The sequence below is a fragment of the Ambystoma mexicanum genome, chromosome 10 (assembly GCF_040938575.1).
Source record: "Ambystoma mexicanum isolate Mex_15411 chromosome 10, UKY_AmexF1_1, whole genome shotgun sequence".
Taxonomy (NCBI): Eukaryota; Metazoa; Chordata; class Amphibia; order Caudata; family Ambystomatidae; genus Ambystoma; species Ambystoma mexicanum.
Genome location: NC_090932.1, coordinates 360071974 through 360084101, shown reverse-complemented (window position 1 = coordinate 360084101; position 12128 = coordinate 360071974). Strand labels below are relative to the sequence as shown.

At 44.3% G+C, this 12128-nt stretch overlaps 1 non-coding gene across 1 annotated transcript; it reads right to left on the bottom strand.

Annotated features, from left to right (window-relative positions):
• Positions 1-8414: 8414 nt before the first annotated feature.
• On the bottom strand, positions 8415-8546 carry LOC138496874 (U8 small nucleolar RNA). The gene has a single exon (XR_011278333.1). It is a non-coding gene; the product is annotated as a U8 small nucleolar RNA (small nucleolar RNA).
• Between the last annotated feature and the right edge of the window lie 3582 nt (positions 8547-12128).

The following is a 12128-nucleotide window of genomic DNA, read 5'->3' as shown; positions in this document are numbered from 1 at the left end:
CCTCAACTGTTCTCTGATCGCATTAAATTCTTTTATTTTCATATGTTTATAGCAACTCCCCTCTGGTTATTTGTAACCACTTGGATTTTACTGCAGTATGAATTCCTGCCAGGAATATAACTGTGCATATCACTGTTGTTCTGCTGGACAATTTATGCTCACCTGGAATGTCTTAATAGGCCTCTATTGATTTTTCTGAGAAGTAATTATCTCTGTCTGCTTTGATAAAATGATCTTTTCTTCCTCATGTGTGTTTGTCCATTGTTATGAAGTCTGTAATCCTACCTTCCCGCATTCCCACACATGTCCTGATGAAAACGGTACCTCACATGTGTGGGTGCACCTACCTGGGCGCAAAGTGGAAAGCCTAAAACACGGCTAACCCCAAGTCTTTTCCGACAGCTGAATTTCAGGATTTTCTCTGAAGCGCACCCCATACAGATATAGGCCTAGGGTGTTCAAGACACCAAGGAAAACAGGGAACCCCAAGCATTTCTGAAAAGAAGACACCCGTGGGAATCCAAAGATGTCTGACTTGTGCAAATCTCCCAGAATGTATTACCCACAAGCCCCTCAAAAGACCCACATGGGAGAAGGGTACCCAAGGCCAAGTGCTATCTACCATTTTCACTTTTTTGCTTTGTTTACCCAACTCCCCTTGGCACAGATGGGCACATTGGTGTGCCATTCTGCCCCCAGGGTGCCCAAACCTTACTTCCCCATGGATTTAGGGTTCACCTCATGGAGGCCTCCTGGGGCTCCTACGAACGGCTGCATGAGATGCCCCCCACTCCATTTGGGGTAGGGGTGAGAGGGCCACCAAAAAACATGGAACAAGCCCCCCAGTGGGTGGGGTAGTAAGGTTTGGGCACCCTGGGGGCACCCTTAAACGCCAGGGAATTTTGTAATGTGAAGGGGGGTGCACCTCTCCATCCTCCCCAAAAGGAAGGGTGGAGCATCTCATGTAGCCCTCCCTAAGGGCAGATAAGCGGAGGCTGTGATGCACTCCTCCCTGGGCTAAGGTGTCCCTTCCTAGGAACAGATATATGCCCTCAGGGAGGGCTGCATGACATGGCCCCCACTCCATTGTGGGTGGGGGGGAGGAGGCCACCACCCCTTCCCATTACAAAATTCCCCAGCACTTTGGGGTGCCCCACAGCCCCCCCTAAAATGCTATCTACCATTTTCAAGTTATTGCTTTTTTTACCCAACTCCCCTTGGCGCAGATGGGCACAATAGTGTGCCATTCTGCCCCCAGGGTGCCCAAACCTTACTGCTCCACGGACTGGGGGGCCTGTTCCACATTTTTTGGTGGCCCCCGGCCCCTAATGGATGGGGTCATCTCATGCAGGCCTCCTTGGGGCTTCTACGAACTGCTGCATGAGGTGCCCCCACTCCATTTGGGGTGGGGGGGTGAGAGGGCCACCAAAAAGCATGGGACAGCCCCCCCAGCGGGTGGGGCAGTAAGGTTTTGGCACCCTGGGGGCTGAATGGCAGACTATTGTGCCCATCTGCGCCAAGGGGAGTTGGGTAAACAAAGAAAAAAATTGAAAATGGCAGGCTGCACTTTTGGGGGCACCAAGGGGCACCCTAAACCGCCATGGAATTTTGTAATGTGAAGGGGGGTGCACCTCTCCACCCCCGCAAATGGAGTGATGGCGCATCTCATGTAGCCCTCCCTGGGGGCAGATAAGGCCGGGCTGTCACGCACTCCTCCCTGGGGTGAGGTGTCCCTTCCTAGGAGCAGATATCTGCCCCCAGGGTGGGATGCATGACTTGGCCCCCAGGCCATTGTGGGTGGGAGGGGAGGGGGACACCACTCCTTCCCATTAGAAAATTCCCCATCTGTTTGGGTTGCCCCACAACCCCCCTAAAATGCTATCTACCATTTTCACTTTTTTTTATTTGTTTACCCAACTCCCCTTGGCGCAGATGGGCACAATAGTGTGCCATTATGCCCCGGGGTGCCCAAAACCTACTACCCCACCCATTGGGGGCAAGTCTGACATTTTGTGGTGGCCCTCTCTCCCTCACCCCAAATGAGTGGGGGGCACCTCATGCAGGCCTCCCTGGGCCTCCTACAAATGGCTGTGTGAGGAACACCCCCTCCATTTGGGGTGGGGGAGGATAGGGCCACCAAAAAATGTTGGACAGGCCCCCCAGTGGGTGGGGCAGTAAGGTTTGGGCACCCTGGGGCGGATTGGCACACTAATGTGCCCATCTGCGCCAATGGAAGTTTGGTAAACAAAGAAAAACATTGAAAATGGTACACTACACTTGAGGGCGGGCTGAGGGGCACCCTAAACCTCTGGGGAATTTTCCAATGTAAAGGGGGTGCCCCCCCAACAACAAAGGAAAAGGGGGCCATCTCAATCATTCCTCCCTAGGAGCGGATAAGAGGGGAGTATCTCATGCATCTCATGCAGCCTCCCTGGGGTCAGATGCCCCTTCCTAGGAGCAGATATCTGCCCCCAGGGAGGGCTACAAGGGGTGTCCCCATTTCCCCTTGGGGTGCGGGGAGGAGAGGGGCACCCTCATTTTCCGTAAAATATATCCTTGGTGGTAGTGCCCTCCCACCCCACCCAAATCTTCTTTTTGTTTTTTTATTTTGTTTTTCCCTGGGGGCAGATGATCAGCCATCTGCGCCCAGGGTGGACTTAACCTGCAGGCCCTATCCTTTGGGGGGCCAGCACACTTATTCCTGGTGGCCCTCCCCCTCTAATTGGATGGGGGGCCACCTCATGTACTCCTGCCTGGGGGCAGAAATATGCCCCCAGCGAGGGCTACAAGGGGTGGCCCCCCTTTCCACTTGGTGTGGGAGGAGGAGGGCCACCACCCTTTCGGGGGGCAAAAAAAAAAACTAATACTGTTTATAGCAAATAAAATGACAGCAGATTGGTCTATGCAACATTGTATATCAGGTTGCCCCATAGAACCATTGATTGGTTCGCATTCTCCCCCAAACTTGGACTTCTGCCTCGTCTTGCAGCACACAAGTGAAACAAAACCCAGATGCTTGAATCACATCAGATATCTCCCCACCTTCCTAATTAGTACATCATATCTCATCAGTCTGTCCATGAGCCAAAGTTTCCTGTCTGTAGTTGACCTTGAAGCCTTCTCTCTGTTGTAGGATATCCAAGGGAGTTTGAGCACATCACTATCTTAATCAGAGGCTTAATGAATAGCCCTTGTTTTTGACTTCTGAGTCACATGTGAAGAGACCGTCAATTTTGACCTCTTATTTACTGCTATTTGGTTTTATTACACTGAGTGTCATTGGTCTTCTTGGCCTCTAGAGAGTTGCTCACTCTGCCTCCCTTTTCACACATTTAATTGTCCAATACTTGGCTCTTGCAGATGTTTTCATCTTCTTTAATCTAAGACAAACAAGTATCGTCCATGGCTTATCTGTCTGCATCCCATCGTGCTTTGCAGCTATTCCTTAAAAATAGTATCCTTGATGCCAAGCCAACATAGACTCCTCTTGGTTTTGCACACAAAGCTGTTCTTCCAGCATCTCCTGACTCCGCAACCCTGATCTGTTTCTGAGGTAGCTGAATTGTATCTTAACACGAGTTGGCATCCATTTTCCAATTATGGCAATCCTAGCCATATTATGTGTTCCACTATAGCAAGCTTCTATGTGTCTTTTCTACCTTGCGTTACTGCGTATTTACACTTATTGGTCAGCAAGTTACTTTCTCTTCTTTTGCATTCATGATTAAACCATCATTTTGTACATTGTTTCTCTTATCAGTTAGTCACATTGTCTCTTAAATATTTTCAGATTGTTTCAGTATGGCTTCTTTTATTTGCTTTATGACATCACTCTGCCCTCATCAGTTTCACACAGCGCTCCATGATGTCAAACTGTGCGTGCTGACATCCTTCTACACATCATCCTTCCACACTTTCAGTGCCCGGGTACATTTGGTACGGCTGCCCGAGTGCATACTATCTCTCGTACACTCAATGTGGTGTAGGAATAACACATGGGGTCCCATACAGAGCTCTTCCCCTACTGGTTCAGTATAACGGTGGGGATAGGGCAGGAGTTAGGGTATATGCATCCAACTGCTCCTATAGAGCAATCATGAAGGTATGGAGCACAGATAACACAAAGAAGCAGTTCTAGGTGGAGTAATTTGCTCTTATAAAAGTAGACTTGCCAGCTCAAACGTTGGAGAACAGCAATTGTGTAAGCATGAACTGAGGCTGTGAATTGCATACAATTGTTTCCTGTCACGTAAATTATTTCTGCGAAGCATTTAAGGGAACACTTGGCTCTGGATAACCAAATGTAATCGTAACGTTGCTTAGCATATTTATTGCTGTAAGGTACTTCTAAGTGAGACGTGTGTCGTTATAGAAAAGACAGGTGTATTATACTTGAGTCAGGGGTTAAAGATGTTAGCTGCATTTGGCATGATGGTTGAGACAGGTTTGCAGACCATTAAAATCATTCTTTTTTGTCCAGGGCAAAGCCACTTTTCTCAGCAGTGAATATTTGTTAGTATTCGCATCTTCGCACGTCCTTCAAGATGAATTTAGCTTAAGTGTGTCAAAAAATCATAAGGCCTAGAAGTCACAATGACTCAGTATCTCAGGGTATATCACTGCAATGAGATAGTGGAGTACACTGGCGAGCTTAGGTGATGTGCCGGAGAGCACTGCTCAGTTGAAAGTGTAACCAAATATATGCACTTGGCTGGTTAATCTCAATAAAATAACATTGAACTGGTAAATAGCAGGAAGAAAAGTGTATTTTCTGACCCATTTCTCCCCCCTACACAAATCCTCTAACTTGTATAGCTTGACGTTTTGGCTCATAGGTGTTGCTTTAGTGGGAGAATGCCATTTTTGTATCAGTAAATATCTGCAGAGGTTTCTGTACATTTCTACACTCCCACTATGCAGTCATTGGTGGCCCTTTGTAAGCTAGGCCCAGAAAACTGCAACAAGTACAAATCAATCCAAGGGGCAAAAAAGAGTGCACACGTTTGCCAGAAGAACAACAGTTAATTACATGCAGTTTGGACAGGAAAAAAGACAAACCTCATTCAACGCATCATCATTAAAGGGCGGCATATTTAGAGAAGACATGACTTGATTTTGACACTGTTAGGGAGAGCAGAGGACATCTTTAGTATGGGCAGATTAACTTTTTGTATATAGGAATTGAGTCACGCCATGCGTGCCCAAGGGTTGTGACATCCACGTCCAAGTGTCACCGGGCAGATAGCCTTTGGGATGAAGGGACGCAACTGACAGTAGATCGAGTTACAAATGATGTAATCTGGAGGTAAGGCTCGTTGCTTCACAGGCATCAGTTATTGCAGAGTGAGACGTCTCTTTGTTGTTTGCATTTTCCCCTTCTCCCAGCTTCTCCTTTTCCCTGTACTCAGCACCCCCCTCACAATCGTCCACTGCCATAGCCCCTTAGAAGGTTCCTCTCTCTCTGTCGCAAGACAAATTAAACGAATAACATCTATTCAATATCAACAGGGATCCAAATGTAGATGCTGGGTAAGCCCTGAAAAATGATCTATGCTTTGAGCAACAACAGAACACTCGAACTAAAATGTAATGAAAACTAGTTCACTCGTTCAAGAAAATGGCGAGATATACACACTGCACTTCTTTTGACACTTTGTTCGTGGATTGGCTGATGCAGTGAAAAAAACGGGAAAGGCTCTTCAACACATTTTCGCTGTATATGTAAATTTGATGCGGTGCAGTGGGCCCCTATTTGGAGTTCGAGCTATGCTGCAGGAGCTATGCAGGTGGTCACACAGTGGCCAGTCATAACAATTCTGGTAACATGCGGACCCATCATGAGTGTGCATTATGACATGGCACGTGCTTTACTATCTCTTACCGTTCACATTTCCACACAAAAATAAAAGTGTGAGGACATTGGTAAACTCACACTTGTTTTTTCATTGAGTGGAAGTGCAGAAGGAATGATACAATAAGGTGTCTAATAGTGGGTGAGCAGCAGAAATGAATGCAATTAACTGTTTTTCTCTCTTCTATGCAGGCAGTACACACGGCAGATGAAATACAAGCATTGGCAAAGCCAACAATGTTGGCATTTGCGTAGGCATGAGTCAGGCATTTTTTTGTCATTGCCATAATGGCACTGCCTGGCCATAAGATATCAAAGAAAGAGCCACTTATGTGATTACCTGGCAATACTATACATAAGCCACCATTGATAGCGCATTAATGGTCATTTTTAACAGGACTTCATAGAAATGAACTGCTATGAATTAAGTGACTAATGGCATATTTGGTTATGCCATTTTTATTACATCAGTGGCACATTTGCAGATTCAATTAAGCAATTGACTCTCAGCAGACTGCTTAGAACTAACACTTTCAGGACACATTTCAATGTGTTTGGTTGATAAAGCTAGCTCAAGGAAATCCCAAGAGGGCATGTTTTGGGCAGGGAGAGGGTGGCTATGATCATAGGCATTAGACTGGCCTTAGGCAGTCAATGATCAGGTAAACAACCAAACAACGCGCACAAACTGCTTGTCCCTACTCACTTGTCATCTCCCCCTATCTGTATTCCAACACTATCGTTTTGGCGCAAGAACCACATAAAATCCCAAACTGATGACCACCACATGCACGCAGTAAATCCTGTTGCGAAATCTGCAGGGTTAAGATTCTGAGGTGGCCAGGCTATTCAAAGTAGATTCCCCTTTTAATGGAGAATATATGACTTCGTATTGGGAAATACTAAGTATTTGTCCCCTTCGATTAAAATATGTTTTGAATAATTTCTTTGTTAGTGTCAATGAGTTTATGGAGAGCCACAATGTCCATTGTATGTGACATCTTGGCACTAAAGAACACTAGCACGACATACCCACAACATATGTGAGTTTTTAACAACTTTCTGAAAGTCAAGTAAATAGTATTAGTCTATAATGTGGCAGGAAGGTCATTCCTGAATGGAGGTGTATGCGCTTAAAGGCTGGACAAGGGGGGCGTATGTGTTTCCTTCCCAATTCTGGAGTTTGAAGATACAGAGAGGGGGGAGTTGGAGGCTTGATGTATATGTGGATACTTCACTGTGCACAACATTCGTGAGACATATAAAGCACATATAATGCAATTCTTATTTGAATCAGAACCCAATCGAAGGAACATAGAACAGAAGTGACGTGGTTTTGTTACTGGATTCTAATAACTAAACAAGCTGGGGATTCTTAGTGTATGTGCAGTATTTGTGATTGTTGAAGCCACCATGAATGCTTTTTGCTTAGTCAAGATGAGATACAACAAAAGCCATCTTGGCCTTCACTCAGCAGGAACAAGTGAGAACAGGAAAACGGGTTTCACCATCCAGGGGTCATACATGGTGCTGTGTCAAGGAACACTCCTAAATTGTTGTTATGTGATCAGGCAGGAGCTCAGATTGCAGTCGTTAGAATCTATGGCACTGTGGAAGACGATGTCATTATATAGGAGACGTTCTGCAGATTCTACAACTTTGCCTTTTGCAATCCTGGATCTAGGTAAAGGATCCCAGGATAAGCATCTTGAGCTTTGGAGATTGAAAGTGGAAAACATCTTAAAGATAAAGAATATAGAGATGGAAATGTTGATGCTAAATCCAATAAAGGCAAAGAGGAAACTTAAGGCAGGAGATTGGATCCTTACCCAAGATCAATGTGAAAGCCTTAAACAAAAAGACTGCAGACCCCAGAGAGGAAAGAACTAAATGTCCTTCCTAAATACCTTCAAAAATGTCCATCTTCAAGGTATAAAGACGCAAAGCTTAGATGCCGTTTAAACATCTTGGACACAAAGGAGGTGCAATGGCTAAGAAAACCCCCTGGAGTGGAAAACACTCAGTGTCGATACTGTAAGAACAGTGATATTTTTGAAACACTCATGCATTTGATAACCAATTGTGAATCATTAAAGCAAATTAGAAGTGCCTTCTTGGAGGAGTTTGAATTGATGGGTGAAACCCTTGATCCATCGGAATGGTGGGGATGGGTGTTAATAGGGAAACAGACCAGATTAGGAATTGCTGTAATGAAAATGTTGGAATTTGTGCTACGACCAGTGTCTAGATAGGAGGAAATTAAGCAAGTTTTAAGGATGTGCCGTTATGATAGATAAAGAATGACTATGGAAGGAATGTTCATGTTGTAATGTTAAAGTTTTTTTTTACTTTGTTTTTACTTACAATACATTTTGTTTGTTTGACTTTGAAACAAATAAAACATTTAAAAACATTTTTTCTTTATGGTTACAAGTTGAGGGCAAGTTCCTAGAGATGACGGAAATAGTGGGGGCCAAACTTGTGACTGAGAACCAATTAGAATGATCTCATTCGTTAAGGGTTCCTTTTGAAGACAGTTTGATCATTTCTTCTTTTTTTTCTTTTCAGGTTGGAGGACCTGGGGGTGTTGAGCTCCCCAGGTCTCGAGAGAGTAATCACAAACTCATCTGACTCCTTTCATCATTTGTTATTTCTCCCAGAGTGTACTGTACTAGAGAGAATAGTAACCAGAAGCTGCATACATCTCCATAGTTTCATCCTCCAGTCCCCTACTGACGTGTCCTTCAGATCTGACGGGTTAGGGATAAAACTGACCCTTAAGATATGCTGAAATGAACTGTGTGTGGTTGAGATTTCAAAGGAGACCTCATAACCATAACAGGCCTCGGCATTAGAGGGACGGTGTAATGTGCGAGCGCAATATGCAAAGCATTAGCAGCACTGGGGTAAAAGTGCCCCTAGTGCAAATATGTACTATTTCAATGGACTTTGGTACCAGAGCAATGTTAGCCATATGGCTAAGTCTGTGCTCTTGGGCACACATGCATTGAACGAAATTGCTACTGTGAATACGATGTAAACCCTTCTGTAATGATACACCTGATGTCTATTTGATCAAAGGGATACGAGCCACTCTAAGGATGAACCTTTGCCCTCAGCTTATTGCAGATGTGGGAAAAGGATGGAATAGATGATGGCGTTGTAGGCTGCTGATATTTACTTTAAATGAGTGGCACGACAGTGCCTCCCGCCTGGAGGTTTGGGCTTGCTCATACGGCAACTAGGCAGAGCCCTAAGGTCTGGCAAAACAAGGGTCAGTACAGGCCTCTGTTGCAGGCTATAGTGGACCAGTTTTCTGAGTATGCATACATACAGTTGGTAGTTTTGACCTATGTTATTCTCTTACGCTTTTTAGCTCCAGTGTAGAACGTGCAGCTACAGCTACTACACATCAGAAAGACCTTCCTCTTTGCTTCTGCCTTTGCCCCCCCTCCCCCCTGTTGATTATTCTCTCCCTCGGCACCTTGCACCTCGCCACCCTCTGTCCTACGGGCCCAGGTACCTGCTCACCCTGCCACCCTCATGCACTTCGTCCGGGCCACCCCTTGTACTGTGGTCTGTATCTGTACCCTTACAGCACCCCCTTTTCATCCTGCATTTATCAGACCTAACCAGTCTGCTGCCTTAAGCTCAGCACTTGTCACTTGCTGGCTGCACTACCACTGTTTTTTTCCTTTACTATTTATTCATTTATTATTATTTATCTGTTTTTCTCGTTGCTTCGCACTTTCCACTTCTCCACCCTTGCATGCACTTCTCCTCCTCCCCCTCTCTCATGCACTTGCGCGTTCTCAATGTCACTGGGACTAGTAAGATCGTTGTTTTTGTTCTACCCTGTTCCCCTTCCCTTGCCTTGTCATGTTCTGAAACTCTTGCGTATGATCCCGATAGTAATAAAATATCAATATCAATATCAATTTCACTTGAGATCCAGTGACCTCAATTTTGGCCCTAAGGCATTTTGTCGGGTTGTTTTCAGCTCCTCTCTGCAGCCCTTGCAGCCCGCTTGCTCGTCCCTTCCCTCTCCACTCCACCCAGCACCTGCCCACTCTCCCTGTGATTGGCCAGACAACACCAGGAAGCACTGTAGTCATGTGCGCCCTGTGTTAATTTTGACCAGTTTAGCTCCGGTATCGAGCGTACAGCTACAGCTGCTACACCACACAGATGAGGTTCAGCAACTTCCATTTTGACCCTTATGGCCTTTTCTCAGTTGTTTTCAGGCCCTCTCCATGGCCCTTCCTGACCACTGTAAGGGATTTCAATCAGGCACACACCCAAGTCTTGCCTAGCATATAGTACGCAAATGAAACCCTTACTTTTTTTTGTCTAAAAGTTCAATATTCTGAATGATATACCACTCATATCACACCCTTCTCAAAATAACCCCTCCCCCACCCCCAGGTCACAATGAACCAGGAATCAGGCTAGTTGGCAAAGATAAAGATTTATTTATTTATTTAATATTCAAACACACATAGGTTTAATATCGATAAATATGTGGCAGCGTTCACCCAAAGGGTGACAATACAATTCAGAAAGATAAGCAAAGCAATTCAATTCACTTATAAGGAGGCAAAATAGAAAACACAGGGAAAAGGAACAGTTTTGTTTTGCACACAGATAGCGTTTGGGTTAATGTTCCCTCTGCAAAGTTTTGTTTAAATACAAATGAGCAATCCTACACCAATGTGAATAATCGGCAGGTTTTCAGGAATGAAATACAAGGTCTAGAGTTATAGGCAATCCTCCCTCCCACACAAGAGAGAAAACCTTATTTTGGCAAATGACACTTTGAAATGACAGATGAAATGGCTTGGTGAAATACTGCAAAATGGTCAAAATTCTAAAATGGAGAAAAATTCTAAAGAAAGCAACTCTAATCAGGTCCTAACATGCAGGGGCTATAATATGAACCACAATATACACTTCAGAGCATGATGGGATGGAAAAAGCACTTTGAAATGGGCACAAGACACATGTACTTTGGCTGAAATTGCAAATTTGCTGCAAACTTTTAATATGAGATATTGAAGAAAAACGGGGAACATTGAAATTTCGTTTCTATCTTTAAAACTAAGGGAGTTATAGAGGTTTTAGTGAGAAGTGTTTTTCTAAAATAAAGATGCAAATTTGAACTTCAGTTAAAAATCAGAAAATATGGATTATGCTTTTATTCCAGACTAGAGTATTCAAACTAGACAACCAGATTGGGACGAAGTAAGCTCTGAGACTGATTCATGACTTCAGTAACAGATCCCCAGCGCCTTCCCCGGCGGAACCAGTCCAAACACTTGAAGTGGGATTTATGTATAAGAGTTACACAAATAAAAATGACTATGAAAATGATGCTTTAGCAAATAGACAGGATATGATAGCACTAAAGATTTTGACACTGTTACTGGTTATGAAAGTAAGGATAGTTCAGAGATTAGGGTAGAACAAGATAAGACAAGGTATACAATAGTCCTCTAGCGTCCTGTTAATACTCACAATCCAATGGGATTTAAGATTTTTGGACTGTCAAAGTTATGGTCAATTGGATCAGGTCTATCAGGGAAGGACAGCACATTAGGCGGGACAGGATCAGCTAGGCCGGTCACTGGAACTCCACGGGATCTGCCCTTGTTGTTTCTGGATATTCAGATCAGCAGGATGGTGAGTTCAGAATGGCAGCAAGAATTTATGGTAGCAAGCCAGATAGTTTCAGTATGCTTCCCCCCCACCACAGCACTTCACTGGGTTGTGAGGATTAGTTGAGGATTGAGGCCTAGCTGAAAATGGTTCAGCTACTGCTTGGCCTGGTGGTTGGCATCTGGATCTAGAAGGATGTTGAAGGCTGGATGTTGAATTCTGGATCAAAATGCTTTGCTGGAATCAGAAGAGAGAGTAAGTCCTATGTGTTTTCAGATGTCCCTATTTATCCTTTCAAATGACATCACCAAAAAGGTGTATTGGCTGGCTTAACTAAGCTCGCCCCTGTGAAATGGGATTGGATCAAAGACAGATGATGTTAGGTTTATGGTTTGATTTTTACAATACTAAGAAACCTCCCCTCATCACTAGAATCAAAATCAAATTTTGTCCTAAATACATATTTATACATTTGTAACCTTTACAAAAATCATATACAAGGATTACATATTTTATGGAGTATTTTTTCATCAAAACCCCACAGCTGTGAGACCTTGTTTCGCCTTTCTGCAGCTTTTTGTCCATTTCACCATGAAAACATTTTCCTAAATGTCTCCAAATG